The 25,293-nt window shown below is 38.9% G+C and overlaps 1 long non-coding RNA gene across 1 annotated transcript in view; it reads left to right on the top strand.

Annotated features, from left to right (window-relative positions):
- Positions 1-1,880: 1,880 nt before the first annotated feature.
- Positions 1,881-25,293, top strand: part of LOC120285080 — a 37,132-nt gene continuing 13,719 nt past the window's right edge. The window contains exons 1-3 of the long non-coding RNA XR_006541837.1: positions 1,881-1,976; positions 3,294-3,415; positions 17,831-17,860. This is a non-coding gene — a long non-coding RNA (uncharacterized LOC120285080). The remainder of the gene's footprint in view (positions 1,977-3,293; positions 3,416-17,830; positions 17,861-25,293) is intronic.

Genomic DNA, 25,293 nt, shown 5'->3' with positions numbered 1-25,293 from the left:
AACACAGTGGCCAACAAATTGCCATTGGAGTGATGGTACATAATTGTGCGAGCCATGCAAATGGCCATTGTCTTGGTCGGATTCGTGGCCCAGGGATCGGCGGTATATATAGTAGCAGTAATATATGGCGGCGTTGGAGTTCCCAGCCCCCTGGCGATGCCAATGGGGCGTTGCGCAAGATTTATGACGCCTCCGAGCGAACAGCTCAGCTTCCGTTAAGCGTAGCTTTAGCTTTTGGTTCTGGCACCGATTTGGTATCTAGTATCTTAGGTCTTGTATCTTATATCTTATATCTTTTATTCGGCATCTAGGTCTAGGTCGTCGGACTGTCTGACTTGATGGCTGATGGCTCGGCGGCCACATTCGGTGTTCAGTCAACTAGAAATTCTTTGCCATCTATTTCTGTTGCCTTTTGCGGTTTGTGTGTCGTACTTCTATGTGCCTGTACCAGAATATATATGTATATATTCGCATCTATATATACTTGTACTTTTTTTGGGCTCGGCGTTCTATGCCTTCTATTATAGAGCCAATTGCAATTTGTCTGACGCCTCTAGATAAATTATCTAGACGAAATTCAAATGCTCTAGTGGATCGATCGTCGCATGTTCGATCTTTGACGGGGAACTATATGTTAATGCCTGGGAATAGTTTGTTTATGTCAGGAAGTTAATGGAATTAATGGGTTAGCGTTGAAGTTTGGAGTGAGTAAGTATGTATCGCACAGATAGTACTAAACAAACTAAAATACTTTATATAGGTAAAAATAATTATACATTTGAAAATTTAGTTGATAATGATGATTAATGATGGGTTGCGAGTAATTTCTACACCTAATATTAGGATGAAAAACTAGTTTTTAACCATTTTTCATTCTAATTAACTTGAGTTGAGCAATTTATCGCATTCAATCCTAGACTTTAGCTAATAAATTTAAATTAATAGGGTAATAATTTAACACCTATAAATTCTATTTATAACTAGAATTGCCTGTGTACATTTTTCAAATGAAAAATAAATCCCCGATTGGGATTTACCCAAACCTTTTCCATGTGGAATATAGCCCTTGTGATCAAGGGTATGCTAAATGTGCCAAACCAAATGGGCTGAAATCGCTGACAGGCAAATTTGTTGACTACACACCGTGCATTTTCCGCCCTTCACCAACCACTTCCACCCCCCTTGCCGACAGAAGTGCAACAGGGTCTTATTAGAAACTTGTTTCCGACCACCTTGGCTTTGTTTCTTATTAGCTCTTCAGCTTCTTAGTCAATTACTATTTTAATGCAAGCTTATTAAGCGAACACCCCCGCTATTTTTCAAAAGAGCAAAAGCAAAAGCTAAAAGTGAGAGGAGAGGGAGAGCAAGCTTTGGTCTGTTTACATTTTCGAGGCGCAATCAGCTGTTTTAGTTTAGTGAGAGCGCCTAAGCAGCAGAGAAAGAGGGAGAGAGAGTGGATTGAGCAGCGGATGAGAGGATATAACTGTAAAGGCGATACCTTTTTGTCAATTGATTGACAACAACAACGACAACAAGAGAGCAGCGCAGCGACAGCAACAACTGAAGGCATTTTAACTGTGAACGAGAGTATTGCGTACACATAGAGAAAATTCGCGGATTAATTGAAATAACAACTCATATGTGGAATACTGCATTACAAATGTTTGCACAATTACGAGATTTATAATTCCAAAGTGGCACAGGCCACTTTTTAAGAATTAGGACCACTATTATTTCTTAAAAAAATGCAATCAGTAATCCGGAAGTACGCCCAATAAGATTTAGTTAGTTGATAATTTTTTACATGTTTATGTTATTCTGTTATTTTTTTTTCTGTGTATCACTGCGCTGCCTGCGCTCTGCCGCGATTTGAGATTTCTGCTTTCAGTTTTCCGTTTTCTCCGTTCAGTCGCTATCGGAACTTGGCGCTGTCAAGTTTGTTCGTCCGACGCGGTCGCATTTCGCTCGTTGACTTGGTGGGTTGTTGTTTCTGTTTGCTGCCAAAAAGGCAGCCGCTCTCTCCGGGCGCTCTCTCTTTTTTTGGGGCTCCCACGCGTGCACTCCCCTCAGAATAAATCGTTAATTGGCGATTCGCGAAAAATATCAAGGAAAATGCAAAGGTTTAGCGAAATCAACGCGGTGCAGTGCAATACGCTAACAAGCAAGGAAATCGGCAACAAAAAAGATACAGTGGTGCAATCAAGAAGCTTTCCGTGGCTTCGTGTGTGCGTGTGTGTGTGTGCTCAAGTTCATGGTGTTTGTTTGGTTGTCAGCAACAACAACAATAACATAAACAACAAACACACAAATTGACCAGGGAAATTCTTTAAAGAAATTAAAGTGGAAACACACTAACTCAACTAAACTTAAACGAAAGACGTATTTTCCAAAGACCGTGCTCAATGCAATTCATCAGAAAAATATATTGGAAATTTCTTAACCTTAGGCTATCAATCGAAACCAAGGGCTATAAATCCGACTTATCAAATATCAAATTATCAAAAAATTTAATTTAAAAAAGTAATATTGAAGAATGCAATAAATGGCAAATAAAATACCCAAATGTACCATATTTCTTAGTATCATGAAAATACAAAAGTCGTCGGGAATTTCCTTGCCAATATAGGGCAAAATTCAATCTTCAGCTGTTATCAATCTCGAGAGATGTTCTACAGCGCGCCAAACACGACAAACTATGAGATACAGATACACGGCGTGTATCCAAATGTCGAACAAGCTGTTGCTATATATACTCGCATATATGAACAACAGATAAGCCGAAGTTAAAGCCCCGTTTTTCCGGTGATTGCAATGTTGTTCAATTTGCCCCGTCTATCTAGATCTGGGTGTCCAACAGTATCTGTATCTGTATTTGTATCTGTATCTCGTGGCGTCATCAGCGGTCGTGTTGATAAGCACTGATAAGCCATCTAATACGCTCCCTATATGGCCCGACTTTTCGCTCTCGCTCTGGGCGTCGAAATCAAGAGCTAAATTTCTGTTTTTATTTTTTCACCGCTTTGTCAGCGTATTTTTCTGCCTGTTTTTTTATGTGTCTGTCTTTGCCGGCGACCTTAGACATCATCAAATCAAATTTTTTTGCCTCCATTTTGCGCGTTTAATTTGCCCCAGCTATAATTTGCATATACCTCATATATAAATTAGATTCCCTCGCTGAACGACGCGAAAATTGCTTTGTGTACGACTCTATCAAATATGGAAAAGAAAACGCGAGTGCATAAATAATTGCCATCTTTATAATTGTATCTATTATGATTGCATTTAATTCAAAGCGGAAATACTTACGGCCATAAAAAGAAAGAGATTTTCACATAACAAGGAGAAAACATCAAGCTATTAAAAAGTAAAAACAAACTACGCAATTATTGAATTTACATACAATACAAAGGCCAGGGTAAGTTTCCATTTAGTTGAGCAAATTAATTAAGTTGTCTGTTATCTCCGTGTATTTCCCATGAAATTGAGTTGACCCCCCCAACTGCCCCCTTCCGATTTCCACTCTCTTTTTACCACTAATTTTTTGCTGGCCAACTTACGCAGTTGAAAATCAATAAGCTTTGACTCTTGCTTATCCCTGGCTAAACTCGCCGACGTTTTTCATTAGCAACAGCTGATTGCACAAGCTGCACCCACCGTCGCCCTCTGACCAGTGCCAGCTCCCCCCCGCAGCGGACCTGATCCACACCTAACCACCACCCACCCCCCACCACACCTTCATAGAGCAAACGCTTAACCTTGGCACGCCTTCGCACACAGTGAACACACCTAGGGTAGAACAAAAGCTGGGAAACTCGGCTCAAAAGCCTCCAATTGAAGACGTGGATTTGAACAAGCCAGGCTGTTACAACTTCCGGTATTTTAGTGATGTTTTATGAAACTAGTACATCATTTATTATCTTGGCCTCTTAAAAGCACCATTCTTCTTCAGTTTGAATAGTATAATTAAGTGAGGCCAATTATATATTATTTTTGGTACCTAATTACTTAATTATATGTACCTAAGAGATAGAAGTTCTACATCATAAAGAAATCTCCACGGCTTATCCTTATTGATATTATGTTAAACTTAATGAGGCTAAAAAAATGTCAATTTCCTACTGCATTTTTGTTGCTTTGTACACTCCCCCCGAGGCCACACTGTATCCTTGGGAAACGCTGCTTTCTCCGCTCGAGCGGTTTGTTGGTGTTTTTGTTTTCGCTGGCCTGGCTTCCTGGCGCCTCATTAGTTTGACTCCCGGTCGCCGATTGTTTGCCAGAGTCTCAGGCATGGGATGTGCTGTCGCCCAGATCCACGCCCCGCTGATTGTCTCAAGTGGTGCATTTGCTACTTCATCGTGTCAATCAAAGTTGAAGTCTCCGAAGAGTGCAATGGGAAGTGGGCGGGGTGAAAAGGGGCCAAAAGGGGAGTGGCAGACAGTCGTCTAATCAGGCCAAAAGTGAAGGAATCGGGCCTCAATAACAAACCCACACCCAAGCCGTATTATAATCAGCTTTTGCTTGTTTTGACGTTTCCAGGACATGCGTATCCTTCGGCGCTCTCTTGTGCAGCAGTTCTCACTTTGCGGCTCTCCCCCTAGTTGCTCTCCCAAAAGCTCCACCACGTGATTTCGCTCAGCTGTCATCAGCTGTACTTTGACTTTCATTAAACTCCCGCAGGCGCCAAAGGCACAAAGCTCTACTCCATAGCTTTTCCGTATCCTAAAGCTCTTTAGTTCATTCGTCAGATACATTTCCCCTCATGTCTTTGACCACCTGTTGATGTCATATTCTGATGAGGTTCTTCACTTCTTTAGAAAGTTTCTTTTGCGGTAAGAATTTATGCAAATTGTTAATGTTAGCTTGTAGCTATAAAAAGATCTCCGATTGATAGGACCAAAAAGAAACCACGAAAACCATCTTCTCATGAGATGAGCATTCTATCATTTTGGGGCTAAACAAATCATTTGCAACAGTGGGAAAAAAAATTGAGGTCGTGGGTTTGCTATTTACGCGTTCAATTAATAAATCAACGCTTAATTTAAACTTAAGAGATAAGCAACAATTATTTTTAATGAATTTTCATGATATGAAATTATCAAGATGACAACTGATTTTCTTCTCCTATGCGTGGGTTTTCCTTTCTTTAAGATTACACTTTTCTCCTTGCTTTCACTTCGATCATTGTAAACGGCTGCTGCTCGATGTTCTTAAGTGAAAGGAAGTGTGTGTGAGAGTTGAGTCCGAGATGCTTTCTAAATGATTATCACTTATGCCCAACTGGCACTGGCCATTCATGATTGCCCACGCTGGTTGGATCTGGTACTATATAGAGCACAGCAGCACCCACGAAAAACCACTGACCGACAACATTCTATTTCAATTAGTGTAACTGACCTATGCCATTTGCTGTTTTGCAATTTTCTCCGTCGACGCCGCCAGCGGAGGAACATTAATCAGCACGATTTCGACCAGTTCGTAGGCTTCTGTTTACACACACTGGCTCCATAACTCCGGTCCAATAATGCCCAATGCCGGAGGCAGCCTGGAGACCAAAACTCCGATAGCAAACACAAACAACAGTCGCTCGAGTGCTCAAAACTCGTACCTCACACAAGAAGACAGTTTGCCCATAAATATCGCGTGAAACTGCCGCATTGTTTTGGATTTCAGATTTCGATTTCAATTCGACCCGTTGAGAGTTCGCAATGCTTGTACTTTTTGTTTGTCATTGCGGATTGCTTTTGTTTTCTCGCCTAATGGTTTTTTAATATGCCACCAAAAAAACCAAAAGGGAACCAAATTATAATTTTCTATATTTAGTGAGTGCAGCGTCCGTAGTCGTGTGGGAAATCTGGGCTTGTCACGCCGTTTGATTCGACTCATGATATAAGGTTACAAAAGTCAACACAGGAAAATGAAAATACCTTAAACGATAAAAGCATGCGGAACTTACAAATTTAATTTTAAAATCATATGGTAATGAGGTTTAAATAATGGCAAACCATTCATGAAATGCGGTGCCAAATTGAGAATTGCATTACACATCTCTTCAATAAAAGTCATATTTAAATAGTTCGTGCTGCACTTTTTCACTTCCTGCCGAGTATAATTATATATTTGTAGGATACCATAAACATTCGAACGATATATCCTCTGTAAACGTTTTGGCCAACTCATTATCTATTTGAAGTTCATAAATAACACTGAAACACGAAAGGTTTTTATCGTACCATCGGTGGGCATCTGTCATACATCCGTCAAAAGATATATATATATACATATGTACATATATATCATTTGATCAATCATAGTTAATGCTTTTGGCCAGCATTTAATTGCATTCAATTTGATGAGTTGTTGGCCGCGATTTATGTAATGGCTGGAAATTTTGTAAATGAAAGGGGAAGCAACGGCATTGTTAACGGCACGCCATATAATATATATAAAAACACAAACTCATTCACATGCTGATATTGACGCATGCATCATGCCAATTATTTAATATTTATTAAACGTCGTCATTTGAAGACCGATTTACAGTTAGTTTGACCCACCCGTAGACCGGTTTATTACCATATTTTTTCGGCCACACTTTTTTTCCCCCTTTTTTTCAGTTCTGTTCTGTTTGACTAGTTGTTATTTTTTTATTGCACTATTCACTACCAGGTTATTATACAATAAAAGGCAAATAAAATGAAATATTTAAATTTAAGGGAGTGAGCGAAACTTTTGCGGTAAAGAGCCAAATCTATGAAAGCCGTAAAAAGTGTGTAATGACGTTTTTTATAAGAGACTTGCTCATATTTGTTCATGAGTTATCTGTAAAAAAATGATAAATATTTATTATATTTATTCGTGTGCGCCTAATGGGATTTTTATAGCATCTGAACTTTCTATCAGTGGTATAGAAAGTTGCTTATGTTAAATTTGTTCATTCCAGGAGCTTTGCCCAGATGGCGCTAGTGCGTTTAGAAGATATCCTTTGAAAAGCTCACTTGTTGCTTTGTTTGAGTTACATATAATATTACATTTATAGCGAGCTTGGGGCTTTGTTTGATATTTGTGTTATCAGTTATTGATAACACAGCTTAAGTAAGGAATCATAACCACAATACTTAGAAACAACTTTTATTCGCTGACTTGGCTGACTTTACCCGCACAGTAACAAGTAAAAATATTTATTAAAAACTGAGAAAAACCCATTTAGAATACAAAGTATCAATGTGATGAATGTAAAATATTAAATTGATTTTATAATATAACCTCCTAGCGATCTTACTTTTTTTCGTGCTAAAATGGTATGGAAAATACGTCGCGTGGGACAAAACGTGAACCGCACAAACAATCACAAATAACAACAATAATAGAAAATACAATCACGAGCACAGAAGTCACGCAGTAACCAAAAATAAAAAATAACGAATTGGTTTGGAATAAAATTGCGAGTTTCACAAATGTCACGTTTTATGTAACATTCGTTTAATATAGTTTTGTTTCACCTGCTGCTTTTTGGTTAAACAAAATGTATTTGTGCAGTATTAATAATAAATTGAAACAGCTTGCTTGCCAAAAAACGAAATCCAAAATAATATATACAGAATACAAAGGCAAATGACAATTACTTCTCGTAAAAAATCGACTTTGAAATGACTTAACCCGGCAGCAGGAAATTAAATTTTGAAATTTAAAAAACCCGCTGCGTACATAAGCGCAATCAAAATAAATGTCTGAGGCATAAAAACAATGAAAGTATCGAATGCAAGCGAATAAAACAAAAAGCTTTAATAAACATGAAAGAATGCAAATAATATGTAAACCACATAGAAACGTGCGATCGAAGATTTGCGTTGAATTTAAATGAGTTAATTGATAGAATGGAAATGGGAAATGTTGCAAATATACGACAGTTGAGCGTTAAAAGTTTTTACTTGTTTGTAAACAGAACAACTCGTTTGAAATGAACCCATTAAAAAAAATTAACTATTATTAATGATTTTTGATTCAAATGGTTTCGTGATTAAATTTATCGTTTGGTTATTTATTGAACTTAACAAGAGGGACTTCCCCAAAGGTATCGTCATCAAACCAGTTTCTTTACAAAAACGGCTAAAACACCAAATACAATTATTTTCCGAAACTTAACGTGCCCGTTTAGAGTTCAAGATAAAATAAATAAAAAGCTTACAACAAAGTAAAAACTGTGTCAATGAAATTTTCGTGGGGTACTGTGGGTACAATTGTTGTCCATAAACCTTAGTCCGGAATTTACTAGCCTTCTCTGCCGTTGTGTTCCGAATGATTCACGAACTCGTTTCGCATCTTGGTTCCATGCGATCCATCGCCTCGAGGCCCATTTAGTTGGACGAGCTGTGAGTGTATCTTTTCAATAATTAGTTTGTTCGTTCGCCTCACTAATTATGCTGAAATATTCGATGGAAAACAAGTTAAACTTGTCGCCTTGTCCCTGTGGCTTTGACTTTGGCGCTCATTTGATTGAGCTTAGAGCACACACACCCCGAAAAGTGAATTCTTCCGAAAACGGTGTTAAATATTTCGAATAGCTGCTCCCCGGTTCTAGGCATTAGTATGCAGAGCATTGTCCACCGTCTTGGATTCGGGTTTGGTCGGGGTTCTCGACTACCAGGAAGCATACACGCCCGGCACATGCCACTCGGTTTCCAGATCTGGAGGTGCTATTTGGTATGGATGGTCTGTTGCCAGGTTAAAGTAGTTGTATCATATATGGCCGAGAGAGAGTACTTCCAGCGGTGAATTATGTTTGTTTTGATTGCCGCCAGTTATGAGTACACTGCTAAAAACTAAATAAAAAATAAACAGGATGGTTTGTTAAGGAACTTTAAGCTATAAACTTATATACATTCTACTTAATACTTATTCTACTTAAAGTTGATATGGAAACTTAGAATTTGTTGAATGAGTGAGTACTTCGAACATTGATATGAACTTCGATTTTCCATTTGTTTGTTTTAAAGCTAATACAATCACATACACTTTTCCCACAGCTATTTAATATCGAGTTTAAGCTTAAGTAGTAACCAAGAACTGACGGGGCTTAAAAAGTGCCATATCACCGGGAGTTTTCTAATCGGTCATTGGCCTGATTTCGTTTCTCGCCTTATTGTAAACTGCATTGACCGTTGGAATTTCAGTTTATATTGTCCGGATTCTTTCATTAACTGGCCATACAAAGTACACATGGCCGCAGTATCGTATCATTTAAGTGCATGATTAATCAGAAATATCGTTCTAACAGGCCTGATGGCTTGATGGAAAAGTGAAAATCATTGTTCGATGTGTTTGCAGCTTAAGCTAATGAAGCGCATTAAACGAAGCTCGGGAAGATAGAATTCCAGAATGTCTGGGTGTGTTTGTTTGCTTGTATATACATACGTATCTTGAAGATACTTGGCCAGAATTTGTTGGCTGCTGCCATTGTTGGTCTTGTGTCGGCCTGTTGTCGGTGTTCTCCGAGCCAGTGACATAGAACGCCACACGATGGGGCAAACACTCAAATACTCGAACAAACACAAGAACATCTGGGGTGGAAAGTTCGGTTCTGGTCCGCTCGGAAAGGTTAATGAGTTATAAAACTTATGGCACTTACTTTGCTTAGTGTAAACGATACGCATTATTAAAATGCCTTTATGTGTCTGTGGGTCGACTCGTTGTGTTTGGCTTGGCTTGCAGTGTGTTATTTTCGTGTGTCAGATATAATTTGACTTTGGACGAGATACATTTGTATGTAGGTACACAGATACGGTTTGTCTTTACGCCCGATACTTTCTTGCGGCTTTTGTTACGCTTTCCAGAACATGACTCCGAATTTTCGGCACAGCTTTCGTTCTTGTCTAGAAGTAGAAGTAGTAGCAGCTTTCTTAACTGATGAATAAAGGCAACAGCGCTAAGAAAAAAACACGGCTTAAATGGCATTTAAAGAGCAGAGCGAAATGGCCCCAGAAACTGTGTCAAACCTTTTTGTAGAGAAGTGCAGAAGTCGAGCAGAAGCAAACGCGGCAGCAGAACTGAAACAGAAACAGAACAATGCCAACGAAAATGGGGGCCAAGAAACGGGGCAGCATTTAGGCAGTCAAAAGGTTGCAAACACAAAAGCGTAACTGTGCAGCCAGATTCTTTAGCTACTCTCTTGTGTTCCACTGTCTTTTTTTTTTGTTTTTTTCTCGCCCATTTTGCAGGTTGTAATTAAATCTTATAGAATGTCTAGGTGGATGGCTAGATGGTAGAAATAAGCCAGTACTTTTGTGGCTCTCCACCTTTCTCCCAACGTGCGTTTGCTGTCCGATTGCAGCAACATCGTTTTGGCCATGCTTGAGCTGCTCCTACAGTCTCTTTATTATAACTCGCCTCTTTTTTTTTTTACCCATTTTTCGGCTTGGGGTTTCGGTTTTGCTTCCCTGCTATTTTTTCGGTTCTGAAATACCCGTACTTAAAACAGCAACAGCCCAACCGCATCACAGCCAAAGCCCAGCCTTAAAATATATCCACTTAACAAGCGCAGCTGCAGCTCAGCCCTAAGTGGGCGTGGCTAGAGCTTTAACCCCTGCCATCCGTCCGCCCACACCTGACCCTCCGCCCTCCCCCCTCCCATCGTTTAGTCTTTTCAGAGTGTGTGGCAACCAGGGGCAGACACGGGGCCACCTTGGGGTGCCACTTTCGGTTGGAGCCAATTCCCCTTGGCTTCGCCTAATGAGTAAGGTTTAAAGGTGTCTTTTTGCATACCCTAACTGGTGTAACTTAAAGCTTCAAAGAAACCAACTGAGGAAAAAATTAGAAAAAATCATTTTCTTTCATAAATTGTAGGTTAACAATTCCCGGCTCGTTTTCGTGTCAAAATGTCAAATTTGATATATGACAGTAAATAGGTAAACGCAAATGTATTATTTTTAGCTTAGGTATTTACACAACTATAACTGGCTTTTACTTATGAGATATTTGTACTTCACCTTATTCATGTCCATGTTAAAATGTCAGGCTCAGGTGATACTACAATACACAAATTTATCACCATTATCCGTTTTTTTGTTGTATTCGCTACTTACACTCAATATGTATTACCATTTTCATTTTTATTCAGGTTCAGGGTATTTAAAGCCAGAGGTTTTTTCAAAACTCGTTTTTCCAGGAAACTTAATTGACTTTGACAGTTAACCCGAAACCTGATTGAAATGTAATGAATTTGCGTGGTTGTCAAAATGTTTCATTTTTGGCTAATTTTTAAATGCGGATACTCGATTGAAGTTAACCCAAATTGAATTAATAAAGATGGACAGCACGACAGGGATCCTTAATCCTTTATCGGGTACATAATTAAGCTAGAAGTCTCATTAGATAAAACTAGTAACGTATGTCTGACAAATATCTAGACTTTAGTCTAGCTTCAAGCACTTCTCGTTGACTTGTGCATACTTATTTAGCTTTTCACTTTGAATTTCCATCCAGGTGTGGCTAATAGATGCATTTTCGAACTGACATTCGGTTTTGAAGGCCTTTAGGTAAGCAAATTTATTGGCCCATTAAAAGCATTGAATTTCAAAGTCAAAATACGATTCGAATTATCTTTCCCTATTGAATGAATGCATTTCGTTAGGTGCACCGAGAAAAATAAAAGTAAGAAGTATACAATGACCCTATTTTATTTACTTGCTAGTCTTCTTAGCATAAAATTGAGATATTTTTAAGTACCACATCTAGGACATTACAATGTTTAATCAAGAAATATAATTTAATTAAAATAGATTTTGTTTCTATGCTATCTGTACGCTTGCCGTTTGAATGTTTAGTTAGAAGTGCACTTGGCTAATAATTTGTTTAGCTTTTCAAAGCACTTCTCCCTTGCGTTGATGTAATTATTTCTGTTGTGGCCATTAAATCTTTATTTACAAACAATTCTTGGGCAAAGGCAAGAACTGAAATTCAGACAAATACAAATGCAATTCAATGTTGATCTTTTTAAATTCGGACGATGTATCCGACGCAACAGAAACTATGGTACAATAAAATTTTATTGAGAGATAGAACGGCAGCTAGTAGCTAAAAATGTGTCCGGCTAGCGACACTGACATACAGATATGGCAGTTGCTGTACGAGTATGCTATATGTTGTTATTGGAAATGTACTGGGCAAGTATATCGCATGATATGTCGGGAACAACAAATGTATACGCAAAAAGATGATTGTTTTGCATTGTGTTTTTGTTTGGCTTTGCTGGAGCATGACGCGACCGAGCTTAAAATTAAATTTTGAAAATGCATTACTGCAATTCCATCGAAAGCTGTACAAATTTCTTATAAAATATATTTCATTGCAATTTTCAGTAGCAACAAAAATGCTGATTGCCTGCAACTTCCGTTGCGGATTTGGCTTGCACAAAATCAACAAAAGTGCAGAATGCCGATAAATGTTGAAAATAAAGTGAAATAAATGCACTTAACTGGTGCTCCAAGCCAACTGAACACATGAACAGCACTCGAAAGGCGAGCTGCAAACTTTTGTCGACTCGAATCGACTCTCGAGTTGAGTTTCATTTCATTTCATATTCGGATTCGTACGCCGATTCGGATCTGGCCTCTTGGCCAATAATCCACATGTGTTGTTGGCCCAAAACATGCCGTAAAATTAATTTTACGCACGGCCTCGAATCATGACCAACTGAACATTATATAGTTTATAGTTGATTTTATTTCGGGCGAAGAAGCTCGAAAAGTTCATGGAGTGATTGAGTTTTGGGGAAGTGGTTGATGGCAATGCGAAACCCTTTCCACACCAATTAATTTTGAGTATCGTCGTAGGGCATCCAGAAGTAATTGAAAGTTTGCAGAACATGTTTTTGATGAGCTGCCTTCGAAACTGCATTAATTAACATGAAACCAAGTCGAGTTGACTGTTCATTATGTTGATTATCTGCGTGCCTGCCTTCTTGGTAAATTATTAAAAATAACCGAATTAGAGCTGATTTTGTTTTGGGTCTGTTCCAATTTAAATATAGCCGCCCTATTTATAAGGCTGCCCCAGTATTTTTTGGTATTTGTTACTGCCACAAAGTTGCTACAAAACAAATTAATTGAAAATTGAATTTTCGGTTTTGTGGTCAATGGAAATATATAGATGAAGTGGAAATGGGGGAGAGTGAGATGGAATAGAATAAAAAACGCAATTGTTTGCTTTTAATTATGAAACCGCCACCAAGGACTGAACCGAACGGAGCTGATAGAGCTCAGGTTACTTATTTCTGTTTTGTTTGCCGTAGCCGCTGTCGTTGTCGTTGCCACTGGTGATTTTGCTGGCGCTTCTGCTGTTTATCAATTTTCAATATTGACCTTTGCCTGTGTTTTTGCTCCTACTCTGCTCTTTTTTCCTTTATTTTTGTTATTTTTTTTTCGTTTTTGGATTTTGGTTTAGTTGAGCTCCATTAAATATACACACAACAGCAGCGGAGCGGGCCAGCGATTGCGTTGTGTTTGCCTTTGCGGTCGCTCTTGCTCGCTCTTCACACCTCGAAAAGACTACTGGGCCAGCCACCTGGCGGGGAGTCCGGGTACTAGGGCGGGGTAGTTGGATAGTGCGATTGTGCTGTACTGCGAGCTATGGGCGATAGGAAGAGATACACACAAATATTTGCGCTATGCAAGGTGACATTTTTCGGGGTTTCTCTGGCACTCTCCTCTCTGCTCTTCTTTTTCATTTAGCAGCTATTAATAGGGGCCTTCAAGTCGATTGAACTACTTAGGGCATGGGTATAACGGGAATAGTAAGGGTATTTAGGACTTAGGCTTATCTTGTGACTATCTCAACATCTTAATATCTATAATATAATTGATTCAGGTAGAAGAAAAAAGTTGTTGCCACTATTCTAAATAAGAATATTATAATTCTCATATTTTTATAGAGTTGCAATTACTCTTTATTGGGAATTCGATTGATCTTAACGATTGTGTACAAAATAACACGGTATTATGTATTCCACAGCTTGGCCTGCTTCGTTTGTTCTATTTTCGTTTAGCTTATGCCAAAAATAAAATTGCCATCGTGTTGTCAATTGAATTGGAGCGTCGATTTCAATTTCTAGGCAGTCTGCAGACTCCCTTCCTTCCGCTCGCTATCAAATTTAATTGCAGTGCAATGTCTGAGTATATCTAGTTACATGGGGGAATTCACACTACTGCATTGAGCGAGGGTATTAATGTGTAGATATTTTGCTGATTGATTGGTCACAGGAAGTTTAAAGTCGATAAGCGAAGTGCACTTAACCCAATTAGCTGCACAAAAGGCGATACAATGAGAGCATTTAATTAAAATGCATTCCATTCGCGGAATTGTCAAGTTTTGAATTAGCCTGCCATTTGTCGGCTAACTATTTGTTTCAATTTCCTTTTATCGGCGGGCCGGAAAATCAGTTCTGCTTTTGCTTTCTAATGACTTGCGTTTCAACGAAAGTTCAATTAGTCTGTGCACAGAGCGAAAGTTTTCAGCAACAAAGCAAAGAAAGCGGCAAAAAGAATAAAAGACCAACGCGAGCAGAAGTAAATATATTTGGTCTCACTTAGGGTCTTTTGTCCTCCGCGGTCATCTCAATTTTCTCCGCTTTTTAGTGCCCTTTTCCTCGCCCAATAGCATCGAATATAGCCAAATTCTTTTTGTCCCTCATTAACATTTATTTGGCCTTGTGGCATGCCACCAAAAAATAATAAAAAAAAAAAAAAACAAAGCACGAATGCCAACTGGTGCAAGTTCAATCTGAGTTTTATTGAATTCATTAAAAGCATTGCACACTTTCCACTTGATTTTTATTTAATTTTTTCAGTTTCCCCATCTTTTTTTATCTATTTTTATTTTTGGCTTTGCCGACACTTAAACAATTAAAATAGGATTGTTGGGCGGGGGGAGTGGATGTGGGTGTGGGTGGGTCCTGTTCCTGATCTGTGCCCATGGCACACATTGCAATTTCGCTGGTGAGCAAAAAATGCACAAAAACTATATGGCATGAATGTATTTAAAATGTAGCCATCTCTTGTCTGTATGTCTGTTTCTCCTTCCAAAATGTCATGTCGTCTCTGTGTGTGCAGATTTGGTTTGCAGATTGTATTTTTTAAATTGGTTTATCCGTTGTTATTGTTCAAATTTTTTGTATTTCATTTTCTCCCCATTGGGATTGGGTGCACAAATGGTGTTCTTTGTCTGGTTTATTTTGTCAGATTTGGCCGTAAGTCGCATGAAATTGTCACACAGGGCGTATGGGTGATATGCAAATGAATTTTTAATAGAGGTTAGTGAGAGCCATTACACAGGTAAAAGCTATAATTGCCATGTTATGTGTTTAGTTAAGCAATAAAGGGTTATTTCGCTTGGGCAAATAGGATGAAATTCACTAGAAGAAGTATTCTCAGTTATATATATATGGAAATAATTCTTCTTAGTATATTGCTTATAATTATAATGTAGATATAAAAAAAAGGCACAACAAAGTGATTAACTTAAGGTCTTAAAGTATATCCCAGAATACTTGTGATAAGATTGCGGGTAAACGGCTTACGCAAACAGAGAATAGCTTTATAATTTCTCCTGCATTTATTATTTTTAAGCTTAAGGACACTAAACAAAGAAAATAAATGCTAGCTTAAGTCTGTTTACCACAAATACTCTGGTAAAAATTCCGTTCTCCTTTTGCTTTTAATTCTCTAAATCATTTTTTGAATGTAATCAATTTATGGTTTGGCGTTTTTGTGGTTACCTTTGCTGAAACAGAAAAACGTGTCATAAATTGCTGATGTTAATAAAATTTAATTAAAGTGAAAACAAAGTCAGCCCATAAAGTGATTATGATAAACTGCTCGATGAAAAAAAAGGGGTAGAAAAAAATGAAACAACATAAAATTACCGGTAAAACAAATTGAAAAATTATTAAAATTTACCATTTGCCATAATTGGTGGATAACTTTCAAGTGCTTTAGTCAACTCTTGACAGTGGTATTTTAACCCTTCAGCGCATTGCGAATTTATTGATGAACATTTGTGAGTAATTTACATGACATGTTATTGTTTCTTTTTGTGCATATTAAAGTCCACACTTTTTTACTTTTTACTTTTTTTTTTTGTTTGGCAATGCAAATCAATTCCGGAATGCGCAGAGCAGCGATAAAGCCATTTGCATGGCAATCTTTCCTTTGTTGTTGTGCACTTAAATTTTAATTAATGAATTTGTTATCGTTTATCGCCATGGTGACAGCAATTGTTGCCATTTTCATTTCCCCCGCCCTTTTCCCTGCTGCCACCACTGTCACCACTGATAGCATTTTCTCCGGCCAATCTAATTGTTGGGTAGCACTGAGCTGCCTTTTGGTGCTTCGCCCTGTCGCATCAATGCCATTTGCTTGCCACAGCCATTGTCTGTCAGAAAATTGACAAGTCACGCGAATGAAAGATGTGGCAGAGCAGCACTCGGAATATGGGCTAATACTCACCTACGAGTATGTATATATGTATGTACGGCGACTTAATGGACTTTGTTCCATCATAAAGGTGCTGGAAATGATGCCAAAGTTGACAAAGGTTAATTGAGGCCTTTAGGCGAAATTTTAAGGATTAAGCAAATTGTTGTGCAGGGTTTTTAGGTGATTGCGTAATGAAAGTGCTGCCAAAGAAAATCAATTACTGAGCAAATTATACTAAAATGATATAAATAGCTTTAATACTTGCTTAGAATTTCAATTTCTTTTGCCTTCATTGATGCAAAATTGTAATTTGATTAACCACAGAATACCATTAAAAATGTTTCTTTTTTTGTCTTTTGACTAACTAGCGTTATATAACCGACTAGTTTTAATTACAAGACACTCTCCGGGGTGCAAGTGTCGCATGTCAAAGGCCATTTGAAATTCCGCCGGCCAACTGAGGTAATTCAAGCTCTCTCAGTTTCGCTTAGGCCTTCTTATTATTTTTATGGCGTTTTAATGGCTTAATTAAACAATTAACCGGGCGGACCACGATAGTTCAATTATGTAAGCAGTTCGCCAAGATGCCAACAATTAAAAGTTCATTAGAGCGGCAAGCGTTGGGTGGCTGAGAAAAGCCGAGAAAAGCTGCATAAGCAGCAAAGTGAAGTTGTTTTTGCCTTTTGCGGCTACAAAGAATCTAATTGTATATCAAGTGCAAGTGCAATTGTACAAGTGGGTTAAGCGGGCGAAGGGGGTGCTGATGAAAAGTGGCTGGAGGGGCTGCTCTTCTGCCCCAATGAATCGAGCAGAGCCGGCAAATACAAATACAAATACAAATACAAGTACAAACACAAGCCCCACGTTGGGCGCTACTTGTAAACTAATTCAATTAACGTTTAAGCCGCTTAACATCATCAAGTGACCCAGTCTGCGTGGCTCTCAGAGCCGCGGAACCTCAAAAGCTCAGAACCTACCCCCCTCATCGGCGCTTAAGCCGCTTTAAAGAGTGACCCACAACTGGTTGAAATTAATACATATTATCTAAATTAGCCAGGTATGCACTTAATGTTTTAAATGTTGTGCAATTCACGATGCCAACCGGTTGGCGCACACATCTGCCGAATGCTAAATGAAAACATTAAAAAAAACCCAAACTCAATCTCAGCCTGTCAGCCGGTGTCACATCAAGTGCATTAAACTGGTTTTGCGGTTTCAGCCCGGCTCAATTGTAGGCGGAAGTCGGTGGCGGGGCGTTCGAAACCAAACGAAAACAAACCAAAACTGGGTTAAGCAGTTAATCAAAGGCCCCTCTTGGCATTTGCATATTAATCAAGTTTACAATTTCCCTGTTCTCTTTGCAGACTATTCCCCGTTGAGCCATTGAGTTTAAGGTGAGTGAAGTGGGAATTTGCTTTTGATTTGCAACCTCTTATCAAAATATAATACACAAAAAACACGAACTCTGACAGATATTCTCCCCATTATTCACGGCAAATTTTCACACAATCCGTTTCATCAACAAGCCCCTGATAATTGGCCAAAGTCTCGTTAAGGCCTAGTCATGTGCCGGGTCTCTAATAAAAAATAATTCGTTAACCCTACACACACTTTTTGTGGGTTCATGGCTGTTCTGTGTGTCAGACGGGGCTTTCCATGTCATCGTCGGAAAATAAAAAACTTCAACTATATTGAAAACTGTAAAAATATATGCACAACGTAAAAAATTGAAAATCCTCTTGTTTCTACACCTCTCGCGCATTGTAAATGCCAAAACCTTACTAAATATTGAAACAAAAAAAAGCTGTGTTTCTGCCAGCAATCGTTTGTTGAGTAAAATGCAAATAAAATACAAAGTAATATGCGCGAATTGTTTAAACTAACAACGAAACAAGATTGAGTAGTGCTTCATTAAAAAACAAAGATTATTTACGGTAAGCCGTAAATATGCATTCTGAAAATATACGATGAGTAAAATTTAATAGCAATTTCTGGAGTTTTCAGTAGTTCTTTAAAATATTCAGCAATTTACAAAAATTTTAGATAATTATTACAATAATCATAGGTGTGGTTTTGTTAGTCAATATTAAGTAAGTTGTCTTCCTCGAATTCGTGCTCGTCTGTAACACTCGCCAAAAAAAAAATGCTTCATTAACAAATTTCGAAAATTTGAAGAGCAAATAAATTTATCTTTACTTAGCACATTTGCCTAGATTTCTGTGGTTATTTTGTCAATTGGATAATATTTGTTTATAAAAATTTATTTATACATATGCCTTTGGCTGAGCCAATAAAGTGGTTGTAAATTGGGTTAAAATTTGAAGAAAAACCCGTCCACTACGTAGTATATTCCATATTCTCTTGCGTATTTGGATCATGCATAATCAATGACAACATTTGTGCCAACAAGAGTCGCAAATAAACATTGTTGAATTTGCCGTCTCTGTTTGGCTTTGCATATTTTAGCAGGGGGCAAGAGCTAAGTAAATGTTTGCCAATGGCTCACAGCCAACCGGATACTGGGTGAACCGAGCACTCTGGATCTTTGTTATCTAATCCGGCGAATTCACATGAGGCCTCCGTAGTTCAAAGCACCGATGAAAGTCGATATCGGCTGCACATTCGTTTGAATTCAGTAATTACCAATATACCAATCGGCCAATAGTATTTACACGTGCTAAGCTATCAATGCAAATTGCTTATCACAAAACCCCTAATTAATGCCACAAATGAACAAATTGCAGCAGTGAAAAAACGAATAAAACCTATTGGATTGAATTTAAATACGATACAATTAATTATTGCTCTTCTAGCTGGGTCCATACAAATCAATAGAAAACAATTCGGAATTATTCGACGGAATGAATAAACATTTGCTCATTTTATTTGCCATTTGAAATATGGCTGCCATGGCGTATACGCAATGTTGGACAAATGTAAATACGGAAAAATCTATTTTTGATACCAACACAGAGGTGAAATTGAATTTGAAAGCTGTAAACGTTGTTAATTATTATGCACATTTGACCCACATTTTTGGCAACACCGATCGAGGAGGATACACAGGTGGGTGGGTGTGGGTTGTCTGGGGTAAAATGTCAAAAAGGAAGTTGGCAATTATGAGCACACAGTAGAGTTTTTGGCAACATTTGCCATGTGGCATTGTCCAGCCAGGTGATTTATGCATGCCATTGTACACTCCTCTCATTATTGTTGTTTGGCTTTCAATTGGTGGGGGCTGTTCGGGATTACCGGAATTCGAAATTAAATTTTCAGAGGTGTGCTTACGAGCTCAGTCAAATTTCAAATGCTTAAACCTTTGCCACAATTGACACGCTTTTGGCTATGCGTGTCTACACTTGAAACATTTTATGTGCAAAATAATAAGTCAAATTGAGATAATTGTACTAATTACTGAGGCTGCTACGCTGTTGTTAATACTGGCAAACTGAAAGTTAATGAAAGTTTATTCAGCTAGTTCCCATTTTTTCTTCCGGTCTATGCACGTTATCTCACACGCACGCATATTTGGCAAATATAACCCCCAACTTGGGCCAAAATTGAGTGGAGCCGGAAACTTTTAGCATTTGCCGAAAATTGAAAACGTGTGCAAGAAAACTAATTTGATGAGCAAATATCGCCTCGCCCGACTACGTAAAAACTTTACTTGTAGTAAATTCGTTACAAATTTTTCTTTTTTTTTTACTTCTAGCTGCGATAAAAGATATTTGTTTTCACTCCGGCGGTGGTGCAGTGATTTTCGGGTCAATATGTTTGCAGTGGGGGGAATTATGCTGATTGCCTCGCGTGCAGATTCTGGTTATGCAAATGTTACGTGCAGAATTGCCAGGGAAATGCTAAGCCGAAAAATTAAAAACCCAGCCAAATTATGCAAATGAACTTTGTCCCCAAAGGTCAAACAACAACCGGGGAATACAAGGTAATTAAGCCATTTGCTTTGAGCCTCGACACTGCAATTAGCAGCGAGTTTTCTTCTGCTGGCCAACCCCTCGGAGCCCCGCCCCTTGGCCGTATTAAAATGAAGGTGTCAACGTATTTGGCCAGCTTAAAATTTTCCTCGAAAATAAAAACAGAAAACAGCAAACGACAAAAAGCAAAAAATCGTACGAAATGAGCGGCAAAAAGCATTGAAATCGCTTTGGCTCGGGAAATATGCAAATTTTATGACTCGACATTGAAACGTGGCCATAATTGGGCCAAAAGTCGGAGAAGTTAAAGTTTGAGGTTAGAGCTTTTGTCTTTCCGAGCAGATTTGGCCTGTTCCTCTTGTTTTCGTTACCAAACCCCTGCAGGAAGCGCATAATTAGCTTGGCCACGTTGGTTGCATTTATTGCTGCTTGTTGGCAAAGTTTGCCCAGAGTTTGGTTAATTTTTTGTGCGGGCCATGCCTTTGTTGTCATTGGGTTTTTTGGGTCGGCTAGAAGTTTATTGCTTTCGGTTTCTGAAGGAGTATTTTGTTTGAGTTACTGCATTAAGCTGGCAAACAACCCCTTTATAAAATTAAATGTGTATTAAAGTTTGCGGTTGTAAGGGGATTCTAAACTCTCAAATCCAACTAGTGATTTTAAATCTTTACAAGAGTAACAATGAGCAGGTTAACCTATTCTAATAATGGAAAATTTAGTTGCATGACTTTTATGATATCACAAAATATACATCTATGACATAAGTGCTTTTTAAATAAAATTTAATGTTAAATACATATTAAACACTACATAAGGTTTTCTCGGCTAAGGTAAAATTTGTTAAGCGAGAATATCGAATGATTTGGTAAATATTTCAACGCCCCATATCCTCTAGGCATTCCAATTATCTGTGAAATTGACTACAAAACGTTCCACTTGGCAGTCGTCCCAGGAAAGCAATTTGCGTTCCGAACACTTTACAAGTTGGGCTGTCTATACCCAGCTAACCATCTAGCCATCCTGCAACCCCGACCATATTCCTGTGTATATAACCTTTTAAATCTGCGTTGTCACTAGCCCCAGACACACACAAAGGGAAAAAAATACATAAACTGTCATAAAGTAGCAATAATAATCCTTGAGCCTATGTCGAGAGCGTTTTACTGAATTTTTATTGACTCGACAAGCGGGGGGAGTCAAGAGAAAGGGAAAGTCAGCCAGGCACTCAGGCATTCAGACATCAAGGCATCCAGGCATCCGGGCGGGCCACTTCAGCTGTCAGGACAACAAGAACAAGGACGACAGGAGCTGGAGCAGGAGCAGGAGCAGCAGCAGGAGCAGGAGGAGGAGCAATAGCCGGGGCAGACAATGGCTCTGGGCCCAATAAAGAGTCGTCATCATAATTTCGTTCGGCCTGACACTAAAGTGCCCAGATTCGCCTTGAATGCGGCCCAAAGCCAACTAAACCGAAAGTAAGAGCCCGGCCGTAAATGCCCGCTGTTTCAGTCCCATAATTCGCACATTTTGACACGGCTAATGGGCGTGGTAGCAATCGCCTGGACACCATGGCGTATGCTTAATCATTATATAGCCTGCGGTTAGGCCAGTTCTTTTGTAACATCATCATTATCATCCACTGGCTGAGTGTTGATTTTTATTGTTAGCAAAATTATTTTTTAATTAAATTTTTACGACACGCGTGCCCGCAGAAAAATAAAAAGTGAGAAAAGAAGCCCCAACAAATGGGGAGCGGCGGTCAAGTCTCGAATCTTGCGGCTAAATTTTGTTGTATCTGTTTTTGTTCTGGTTTTAGTTATTTTTTTATTTTTTTATTTCTGTTTGGGGCGAGAATGTTTTTTGCCTGTCTGGTCGCTGCGGGCTACTTGGAGTATTCTCTGCATTTCCCTGCACATTGCCGCAAAACAATTTTCGGGGGGATCGGGAAAGGAGGTGAAGACCCCCACAGGATGCCTCTGTGGATACACCCGACTGTAAATACATTTGAACCCTTTTCCAGTCGTCTCGTTTTCCGACGCTTTTCCAATTTAATTCCTTTTGGGTTCTTTTAAAGGCACTGGCCCTGTTAGGTGGGCGTGTGAAATACTCGGAAAAAGGGACACGCACATTGTTTGATTGTGTTGTGAAATTCTTGGAGCATTTTCACTGCGAAGTGGTTCTGTCAGCGAGGCAAACATTCGAATTTGTGACGAGAGAGATTTTCTGGAAGAAAAGGATCCTTGAATTTAGCGCTCTTCAGACTGAGACGTTTTACAAATAATTAAACTTTTGATGAAAGACATTTTTAGAACAATAACATGTGAGTTAACAAAAATTTAGTTTAAAGTTTCTTTAATATGAGTGCCTTGATCGATATTTATATTTAAAATTCGTTACCTGTTTTTTTTTTTGTAGCGCATTTTGAATTCGATATTTTCCGCACTCATATTTAGATTTTCGCCAGTCTGTGTTTGTTTATGGCATTTGTGATAGTTTTTCAGAGCTGAAACGAACCGAATGGAAGCGGCCGTGCCTTTTATTGCTTGTTTCGCTTTTGGATCCTTTTCGCTTCGCTCCCTAACATTTTCACGCAAATCCAACAATTCCTTTTTTTCTGCATTTTATACGTTTTGGAGTTTTGGGTTACTTTGAGGTCACAATGTATGGGTGGGCGGGTGTATCTGTGGGTCTGTGGGTCGGCCGGCCCTTTGACCCAAACAACCACCCCCACCACGCACTAGCTGAAATACAAATAAATTCTGCAATAATGTTTGTCCACTCCACGACACACCCATTTGGGTGTTGGCATATTCACGTGTCCTGTGTCCTGTTCACCGTCCAATGTCCACTGTCTACTGTCCCTTTGTCTGAAGACGAAGCTTCTTCTTGGGTATCTGCTTTGTCCACTTTTAGTCCACTCGTAATGTCTTCAGCTCAATTCAATGGAAAATAATCGAATTTCGTACACATTACTTTGACATACAGAAAATTATGCAAATTGAAATTCAATTGATTGGAAAATGCGATGTTTTCGAAGCATCTATATATGTATTTGCGAGTATGTGTATGTGTAGGCACGACCTCACCCACAAGTTTTCCATATGTCTTGCCATTATGGCATATGAATTTGAATTCGAATGCGATTTGGCTGGCGGTCCCATGAATTTTGAATATGTAAATAGGCCCGGAAAATTATTTGGCAAAGCGGCAAAAATCTGTTTGCTAGCTTTATTCATTATTCATGGGTGCGGTGCTTGCCGTCCCAGCGCTATAACTACATAATGACCACGTTTATTTCTGATGAATTACATCGCTGTCTGTCTGTTTGGTTTGATACCAATGTGGCTTACTTCCATTGAACGGGGAAATCGGTTTACGGACTCTCGGCTTGGCCTTATTAAATCATTTTAATGAGTCAACCAAAGCCGGAGAGTGGGGCAGACAGCCAGAAAACCGCACTTGACAAACATTTCATTAATTCGCCACCGCCAGTCCTTACCAAACGTTCCTTTGAAGTTCAAATAAAGCTGGGACAGAGCTTAATGAAAAGGATGTGCCATTGCATAGATCGTTCATGGGTGAACTCCGTTCATGAACAATGTTTAAACTTACCATTACACTTAAATTAAAAATCCATTTGTTAAATACAAAAATTACTTTAAAGTGAGACGAGACATCTAATTAACCTAATTAGCACAGAAGTCAAAAAGTATTGAATGACATTTAAATACAAAACACAGCAAAAAAACATATAAATAAAATAAAATGTATTCTAATTGGCATGCTTAATAGGTTGGACATCAAGCCCAAATAAATCAGCTATTTAATTGTTTAACGTCTCATTAAAATGTCCCTTTAATTTACAGCCAATTGTTGAATGAACATTTGCATAAAGCAAATCCATCGCCAGTTTCGAAAATTTGCATAAACAATCGCAATTGCCATTACAAGTCCTATCAGATGTCACATTAATTACCCGCATAAACCTCTTCAATCCTTGGCTTTATCCCTTTTTTCTCGCTTGGCTTCAAAGGGATTAACGCTCGGGCCGAGTGTAAGCTAAAATAATTAGTGGGCCAGCCCCCGATGCTTAATGGTCACCATTCAGTCTCCAATCCTGGTAACGCAAATACCACCCGTTACCCAAAAAACGTAAAAAAAAACCAACCAAATCTGCTGGGCAAATATTTGCGTGAGCGCACTTGAAGCGAGGTGAACCATTAATTTCAATTAATTTGATTTATGGCAAACTGAAAATGCCGGCGCCCTCAAATAGATTTTCACAATTCAGATTCCGATTTTTCCTCCCCCCCCACCACGCTTTTTATTAATTGCTTGGCATTTTGTGCGTGTAATTGGTGCGGTTAATTCTTACGGGCCTCCCACGCTTACCCAGATTACCACCCACACCGCCTACCGCCTTCGGGAAAACAAAAATAATGCCCTGATTTCCATTGTTAACTAATTAAGGTCAAACTACATAATGCCAATCATTTATTTGGCGCCAGGCACTTGAGATTCTTCTGTTGGCCGGGAAATTTGCATTTCCAATGAACGTCGTCGCCGCACACAGCTGGGCGACAACTCGATAATTTCCAAATGGCAAAAGGCAAACAAACCGGCCAAAAGGGAAAACAAACTTGGCCAAAACGTTTGCCTAATTTCGCTACGCCTTTTGGTCGTGTGGCAATTACACCTGGGCGGCAAAAGGGGGCGGGGCAGTTGAAAGAGCGGCTAAAACAAATCATTTGTTTGCACAAGCGCGACAAAGCGAACTCTTGAACTTTTCCGAAGCTGCACAGTGGTACAAAGCGATCATTAAACTTAACTGTGAAAGTTGCATGCAGAAAAAGCTTTCTGCAAATTGCAATTATAATCTTTTAAAGCCAGTACAAACGCAATCT

Source organism: Drosophila simulans, chromosome 3R, assembly GCF_016746395.2.
Source record: "Drosophila simulans strain w501 chromosome 3R, Prin_Dsim_3.1, whole genome shotgun sequence".
NCBI lineage: Eukaryota > Metazoa > Arthropoda > Insecta > Diptera > Drosophilidae > Drosophila > Drosophila simulans.
This window is presented reverse-complemented; position numbering and strand designations above follow the sequence as displayed.